General features: G+C 42.8%; 1 long non-coding RNA gene across 1 annotated transcript in view; it reads right to left on the reverse strand.

Moving 5' to 3' along the window:
* LOC140711843 (uncharacterized) overlaps positions 1–8,617 on the reverse strand; it is a 480,768-nt gene that overhangs the window by 374,328 nt on the left and 97,823 nt on the right. The window lies entirely within an intron of this gene.

An 8,617-nucleotide genomic window follows, 5' to 3' on the forward strand; every position in this document is an offset into this window, starting at 1 on the left:
CACGGATACCTAGAAGGGTCCAGTAAAATGTTAACAGCAGCAGCCCTGATCTCTCAGTGAAGTTCGCATTTTTTTATTACGGATTAAATCACAAAGATCCTCAGTAAACACCACTAGAAGGTAACTGACATTGCCAACCTCCCCAAGAGTAGTTCCCCCAGCATAAGATTAAATGTTGGCTTTAGGACCGCCTGAGTAAACAAGCTATTTAGATAAACTCCTCTACATTCCTGTGTATCTATGCCCTAAGTTTTTAAGATAATTCAGCTGCCTTCAGCCAAACCTTTTACTGAAGCTATGCAAGCCTCCAGGTTCCAAGAAGGTTTGTGACTATTTCCTATAACTATCTTTATAATTTTTCTTCTAAAATATTTTCCAAGACCTTGACTGAAGTCCCAAAGTTGAGAAGACAGGGAAGGGCATCAGACAAGTAATAAAAAATTAGAACAAGTTTGGCCATAAGAAAGTAAAATGTTGGTCAGGTCTTTCAACACAGATCAAAAAAAAAAAAAAAAAAAAAAAAAAAAAAAAACAAGGGAGATTAGGGCCATGCTATGAGGACACTGAATGGTAGCCTACGTAATGTAATGGGAACTTCATCCTACAGATAAGAGAAGTCACTGGAAAACTTTGAGAAGGTCGCAAACATGACAAACAGCATTTCCAGGAAGATTACTCTGACCAGCATTAAGTAAGAGAAGTTGGGAAATGATCTTTTACTTTGGACACTTAATAGAAATATCTAAAAGATCTATGTTCCTTTTCTTTTCACATTTAATTTTGAAATAATTTCAGACTTTCTAAAGTGTTCCAAAAATAGGCAAAGTCCTTCTATGCTTTTCATTCAACTTCCCCAAATATTAACATTATAGATATGCACCCAATAATCAAAATCAATAAATGATTATTAACACTGTAAAATGAATGCCTGTACAGACCTTATTCAGATCCCCTCTATCTTCTGACTAACGTCCTTTTTCTGGACCAGGAGCCAACCCTGTATCACATATTGCTCTTCATTGTACTGTTATCTCAGTCTCCTTTAATCTGGGAAAGTTAGGATTTACCTTTAAGAGCTTCACAATTTTGAAGAGTATTGGTTATTTATTTTGTAACATGACCCTCAGTTTGGACTTTTCTAATATTTTCTCAAGATTAAACTCAGGTTATACAGTTTGTAGAAGAATACCACAGGGATGATGCTGCACCTTCTCCATCCATTATATTAGAATGCCCTAAGATGTCGTTTTCTCTGACTACTGGAGACGTTAACTTTGATCACTGGGTTAAAGTTCCTCAACTGCAAAATGACTCTTTTCCTTCAAAGCAGTTTTAAACAACCAATCTCTGGGCTACACCACACATCAGCCATATCAGATAGGCTTGAGGGATGGTACAGGCATTGTTAGGCTTTGAATGCTCTACAAGTGACTGTAATCAATATCTGGAAATGCATACATATGGCTTAGACAGTGAAGATTAGAATCCTGAAAATCAGCTAGGAGACCATTCCTAAGATTTCTCTTTAAAAAAAAAAATCTAATTCTAAACAAAAGCAAATACATGTGGATTTTGGCATGGACATATGGTTGAGACATTGAGGAAAAATAGAAATCACCTGATGGGGAAAGAGATGTGTGAGTCGACTGCAGTCCAATTAAATAAAGAAAAGGCAGAATCAGGTCTGGTGACACTTGCTTGTAATTCCAGCAATTTGGGAGTGAAAGTGGGCAGATAGATGACTTGGGCCCACAAGTTTGAGAAAAGCCTGGGATTTCACCAGCCTGGGTGAAACACCATCTCTACAGAAACAAAAACAAAATATTAGCTAAGCATGGGGGCACGTGCCTGTGATTCCAGCTACTCAGGAGGCTGAGGCAGGAGGATCGCTTGAGCTCACAAGCTTGAGTTTGCAGTCAATTATGATGTCGCCACTGCACTTCAGCCTGGGTGTGAGAGTGAGACAGTCGCTCTTTAAATTAAAAACAAAAAAAAACAGTAAAAATAATGTTCTAAGGTCAGATCTAGTACAAAAACTGCATCTTATTCTGTGATGTTTAGATGCTATAATTAAAACAGAACATGGAGGTGTTTCCATATGAATAGCTGACAGATGCTACACTTTTCATGCAGCTGCATCATATTGTATTGTGTAGACATAAGGTAATCTGTTGAATTAGCATCGTGCTGGTAAAAGTCTAGGTTGTTCCCAACATTTTGCTGTTAAACAAACAACACAGTGAATAACCCTGATTAGGTGTCATTTTTCATGACTGGTAGTGTGATAAATTTTTCCCAGTAAAGTTTGGGAGGCAAAAATATGTACTTTTAAAATTTTGACATGCATTAAGAAATTTTACTCTCCAAGGTTTGTACATATTTTTATGTTCCAAGAAAAGTAGGGGAGGGTAATATCACCTCAGCTGCTCTCACATAAAAGTCCTGAGTGACAGGACGCTTAGGGACACAGGCACATGGCCATATCCCTGGTGCCCACACAGGGCAGGGGCATCTGGATCCTGGGAAGCTCCAGGAGAGGTGAGGATGCCCTCTAGAGGACACCCTACTAAGGATCAGAAAGGGGCCAAGGAAGTCCAGAGATTACAGCAGGTCTTTAACTGGGGGAAAGTTTAAGTGGAGGGCACTAAGGTTCAAGGAGCAAGCTGAGGTGAGAAAGTGGTAGAGACTGATGGAAGGAGAAGGTAAAAAGCTCCAGGGAAGTTAGGGGAGGCACATCACGGTTCTCCACTCCTCCTCAGCATTGAACTTTGTAGTGGTCATGCTGGTGGGGCTCTGTGAGCTCTAGAATGTTCAACACTATCTGGGGACTCTACCCACTCAAGGCCAGCAGGACTCCCTCCCCCAGCTCTGACAACCAGGAATGTCTCCAGACTTTGTGGAATGCTTTTCCCAATGAAAAATTTTACCCTGGCCGAAGCATTAATCTACACTAATCTATAAAAGCAAATCACCACTAAAATTCATCACCTTCTGGTAGAAGAATTACAAGTGTGAGAGGGGTAAAATGGAGGTCTTCAATATCTACTGAAATGACTTTTACTTAATCAGCAATTTGATGTCCCAGAAAGCATGTTTAGCGGTGATGCCACATGGCTGCCTGTACTTCACAGCAGGAAGGGTGTGGGTTTTCCAAGGGTCTTAACCGTGAACTGGAAATGTCTGTAACTGTGAAAGGGAATGACACCCACTGGGTTACATTAAAAAATTGATGTAGGGAATTCTGTAGATATTGGGAGAAAAAAATACACAATGTAAACCCAAACCCCATTCTGATTCTCTCACCATCTTAGGACCATCTTGTCTATCTATGAATGGTAGCACAGAGATTTTTGTATATTTCCAAAATGGTATACTGTTGGATTATTTTAAAAATAGGCATAAATCCCAAACTGGATGAGGTAACTGGACACTGCTGGAGTCTCACTTTTGCCCAGGAGAGCTGACAACATCCTGCTCCCCCTGGCCTGGACACTGTCTGACTCAGGGGCCTAAATGCTCTCTTATTATGGAGAAAGAAGATGTTTTGAACTTTCTCATCATTCACCCATTCACCTCTCACACCCGTTGACCTCTCAAACCTCTTCCCCACTCCTGAATTTCATTCTCAATTTACTGAGCTCCATTTCTGTCCCTCATCCATTCCAACGTGTGGTGGGTCCAGGTGGTGGCTTCTGCCCATGGTTTTGCAAAAAACAAAAAAACAAAACACAAAAGAAACAAACAAACAGAAACAATGAAAAAGACTTTCAAAATTGCTTTGCCTGAATCCTCCTCAAACTGACTTCCACCTGCAGCACCATGATCATACCAGCAGAATTTGGACACTTTTTCTGGTAATCAGATGCTTTCCATCTCTCATTAGGAAATATGACTCTCTCCACCCTGCATAAAGTTTTCCCAGTAGAAATCAACACAGAGATACTGCCTGTGTGTTCCCAAAGGAAACGGATTCTATAAGAACATGTGAAAGCTGCAATTATAGAAAAGACCATGTAAAACATACATTATATAGATGATTCTCACCATTCCTTTAAGAGATATATAGTAAAACATGACATTAATAATTATTCTAGAAGAATAAAGCATGCATACCGTTTTCTTAAATTAATTTTAATAAGGTGGTTCCTCCCATGTGCCCAGGCTGGGACCCTGAACAAAATTCTCCATCTTCACTGGCAATGCCTGAGAGGATGACATGGACTTCGGCCTGATATGCAGCCATTTCTGTCCACCCTGCCTCTACTGCAGGATAGTACCAGCCCAGGGCCTAAATCTCCTGCTGAAGAGCTGAGAGAGAAAATGGAATATCCAAAGCCTCTTACCTTTCTCCAGTCTGCTTGAATGGGTACCAGTGCAGTCCATTTGCCCTTGAGGACACCCACCTGCTGGTCTTTGGCTTTTAAGAGTCAGACCTCACTGGCTTCTCTTAATCCCAGCTGCTTTCACTCTGCTGAGCCCTGCTCTTTCCCATGGGGGTCACTCCCCTTCCAGGCATGTCCTCCAGCTCCAGCTGACAGGTCAGCCAAAGAATCAACAAAGATTTCAATATCTAGTGTGTCCAATAGAATCAACAAAGATTTCAATACCTAGTGTGTCCAGCAGAAATCTAAACTGCACAAAAAAAATAAAGAAGTAGAGATGCACACAGCTCCCCTGACAACTTTGTGTCCCAAAGCAATGTCTTCTGTGCCCCTCATTAAGGAGCTCACTGTCTCTCACCACATAAGCAAGTGCTTCCAGGGTCTCTCAATTCCTCAACGGGAGGCAACACACATTTTAACCCAGTACCTCAGCAAAGGAAGTGGTGATAATTTACCTACTTGTGATAAAGTTCCTGAAAAGATCCCTAGACTGCAAAATTCCCCTGCAAAATATGACAGAGAAAGCTTTCTAATTGCAAAACATTGGCCTCCTTGCTGTTAAAAAAAGTACCCCTGAAAGAGCCAAAACAATTTTGCCAAAATCAATTGCAGAACTTGAACTTTCTTATTTGAAATCTCACAAAACATTACAAGTACTAAAAACAGAATCTGCTGGCATAAGAATACAAATAGGGACCAAAGGGATAGAATTGAGAGTCCAGAAATAATCTCTCACCCTTATGGTTCATTGCTCTTGTATAAGGGTTTCAAGATAATTTAATGGTGGAACAATCATCTTCTCAAATAATGGTGCAGAAACAACTAGATAACCACATGCAAAACAATAAACTTAGAGAACTATGCTTCCAACCATATCAAACAATTATCTAAAAAGGGATGAGTGAGTTAATTATAAGATCTATAACCACAAAAACATCTTAGAAAAAGACATAGGGGAAAAACTTAATGACCTCAAATGTGCAATGGATTCTGAGGTATGACCCAAATGCATGAGAAGGAAAAGGAAAAATAGATAAATTGGGTTAAAGATGCGAGCCTTTTGTGCATCAAAGGATATTATCAAGAAAATAAAAAGACCAAACACAGAATGAGACATAACAGTTGCAAATCACAGAGACAATGGTTTCATGCCCAGAATATATAAAGAACTGCTACAACTCAATGACAAAGAGACAAACCTCCCAATTTATATAAATGGGCAAAGGACGCAAATAGACATTTCTTCAAAGAAGATATGCAAATCATCAAGAGGGACATGAAAAGAAACTCAACATCATTAGTCATTAGGAAAATATAAAGTTAAAGCCACAATGGGATCCCACACTAAACCTACAAATATCGCTACCATTCATTTCAAACGTTAAATAACAAGTGAAAGCCTTATGTAGAATTTGGAATCCTCATACATTGCTGGTGAGATTATAAAACTGTGCAGCCACTAGGAGAAGTAGTTGTGCTGTTCCTCAAGAAGCTAATCTTAGAATTCTCATGTGTAACAGCATCCATTCCTAGGTATATACCCAAAGAATTGAATCCAAGGACTGAAAGAGGTACTCGCATGGGAATGTTGATTGTAGCATTACTCACAAAAGAGAAAATTTGAAAACAATCCAAGTGTTCATCAGCACATGAATAAACAAATGTGGTCACACATATAAGAGAATGTTAATCTGCCATAAAGAGGAAGGAAGCTCTGACATCCTCTGGAAGATGCATGGACTTTGGAAACATTATGCTACGTGAAATATGTCAGAAACTAAATAACATATATATATATAATTCCATTTATATGAAACATCAAGAATAGGCAAATTCACAGAGACAGAGTAGAGATGATCAAGGTCTAGGGTGGAAAATACAGGGAGTTATTATAGTTTCAAAGATACAAAGTTTCAGTTTAAAATGATAAAAATTTTCTAGGAAAAAATAGTGGTGATGGTAACTTAACACTGTGTTTGTGGTGAATTGCATTTGATTGCACATTTTAAAGTGGTTAAAACAGCACATTATTCACAGAACTGTGAAAAATAGATTTCTATTATTTAATTCACCCAGGCTAAGGTGTTTGTTATGGCAGCTGAATCCCATGAATACATCATCTGACCCAGTGTTTTCCATGAAACGTATCACTTTTTCAGTCAAGTTAGCTGGAAGCTCCTGTCCCCAGAAGAACTGCAGGTCCCAAAACAAGAGCTCCAGCAGGGGTTCAACCAGCACAGGTCCCACAGGGCAGCCTCGATGTCAGGCCCTGGATGGCATGTGAGGCTATAATGATACAAGCACAACGTGAAAGTGTAAGTGTTTTTAGTACTTAGAGACACTGGGGAGTACTCGGCACACCTGGAGACCACAGATACAGAGGTCAGCGACCTCTGGCAGGGAAGAGAGAAGAGAATGGTAAGCCAATGTCTTTTGTAAGTCCAGGTGTTATCTGACAGGTTTCCAGCAGGGAGCTTTAATGGATGGGTTTAAAGCAAGCAGCAAACACTGGGACCAGGAGATGACACTGTGATTGAGAAGTGGTCACTTTAAATGTAAGGGCAAATGTCAGAATATCAGTTTAAAGAAAGTAGATGGAGAGAGAGGAGCCCAGCACACCAAGCAGGAGAGATGCCTCTTAGATTTCATCGCTGGCCACCAACTGCAGCCACTTGAACCAGATACAGTATTGAAAAGTGCCATGGTGAGCAAGGCCTGCCTCTGATGTGAGGCAAATGAATTTACACTTTAAAAAAGGAATGCCAAGGCAACATGACACTATGAGCACTCCTGAGATCCAGTGACACCAGCAGGGTGTGGTACTGCGCCCTGGAGTCAGAATCCTGGGTTCTGGTTCCTGGGAGTAAGAAAATGAAAATGGCTTGTCCCTACTCCCCTGGCATTTACCCTCCCGCCCTGCTGCTCCATCTTCTGTTCCCAAGCCCATGTGCAGTGCTCAGTCCCAGACATCACTGTCCCCAGGGTATACACAGTGCCGCCTACTGCACACACACACAAACTCACAGAAGGTGACAAACATCTGCGTTTGGGACATCCGATCGTGAAAGAGGGAGAACAGTGAACGTAGAGCCACAGAGACTGGGACTCACAGGACTGGAAGGTGATGGAGCTGTAACATAGCATATGTGTGACCTCGTTTGAAACGTGCAGATCCTTGTGGAATAAAACACACAGCCTGGCCTGGGACTTCGGCTACCCACACTTCCCTTCCAGTCCACCAGAGGGCGGCAGAGTCCCTCCAGCCTGGAGCCTTCCCAGGGGATGCCAACCTCCCTCAGCAGAACCCATAGCCAAGCAGGGTCCACCCTCACCAGGGTCACCTCGGCCCAAGTCCTCAAGGTCTTCAATACTCCCCACAGGGACTGTGTCAGTTCCTTCCTGACCTGGCGGCCGCCAACCTAACACCACTCTCTCTGCAGGCAGCTCCTGCCCCACACACCTGCTCCTTCCCTGGGCTCAGTTAAAAAGACATCTCCCAGGGCAGCGCTGGTGCACGCGAGGCCACACTGCGCGCTTTCCCCTCGTGACCTCCCTCCATCCTCATCAACTCTTTCTGTCACTGCTCCCTAAATGCCCGCCCACGCTCCATCTGTCCTGTTCTGTGGGGCATCCTAGGCCAAGCCTAGCGCTGACACAGAACAACAGCTGCTTGAGGGCCCACAGCCTCCCCGGGAATCAGTGAGGCACCCTGTGACCTGCCTGCCCGCTGCACCCCGTGGTGCTCAGAGCCCGTATGATGATCACACAGGCATCACATAGTATGTAGCCACCTGCCCCTGGCTGTCCCTTGGGAAGACAGACCTCTCCTGTGTCCCTGCCAGGAGAAGGGGGTATTATTGCTCTTTGCTCCCAGAACACAACTCACCCCCACCCGCCTTCTCAGGTTTGAGAAATGTCCCTCCAGACAGGCTCTCTGGTGACTGCCTGTTCCTCCTCTACAGAAAACATCTTGGCCGGGTGAAAACTTTCAGGACAGACCCCTGGGTTTGTCAGCACATGGAGGGCTGAGCCCATCAGGACCACGGAGTAAGTCGGGATGAATCTCTCCAGCTCTGAACCCCTGCTCTGTCCCAGGCTCCCCTTCGTGTGTCTCAAGGAACCATCTTCCACGGGGTTCCTGGGTAACTCCCCACTTCCTCCTGTACCACCACGGGGTCAATCAGATGGGCAGAGAAGAGATGACACCAAAAATGGTGAAAAAGAAATGAGAAACC

The sequence above is a fragment of the Chlorocebus sabaeus genome, chromosome 6, assembly GCF_047675955.1.
Source record: "Chlorocebus sabaeus isolate Y175 chromosome 6, mChlSab1.0.hap1, whole genome shotgun sequence".
NCBI lineage: Eukaryota > Metazoa > Chordata > Mammalia > Primates > Cercopithecidae > Chlorocebus > Chlorocebus sabaeus.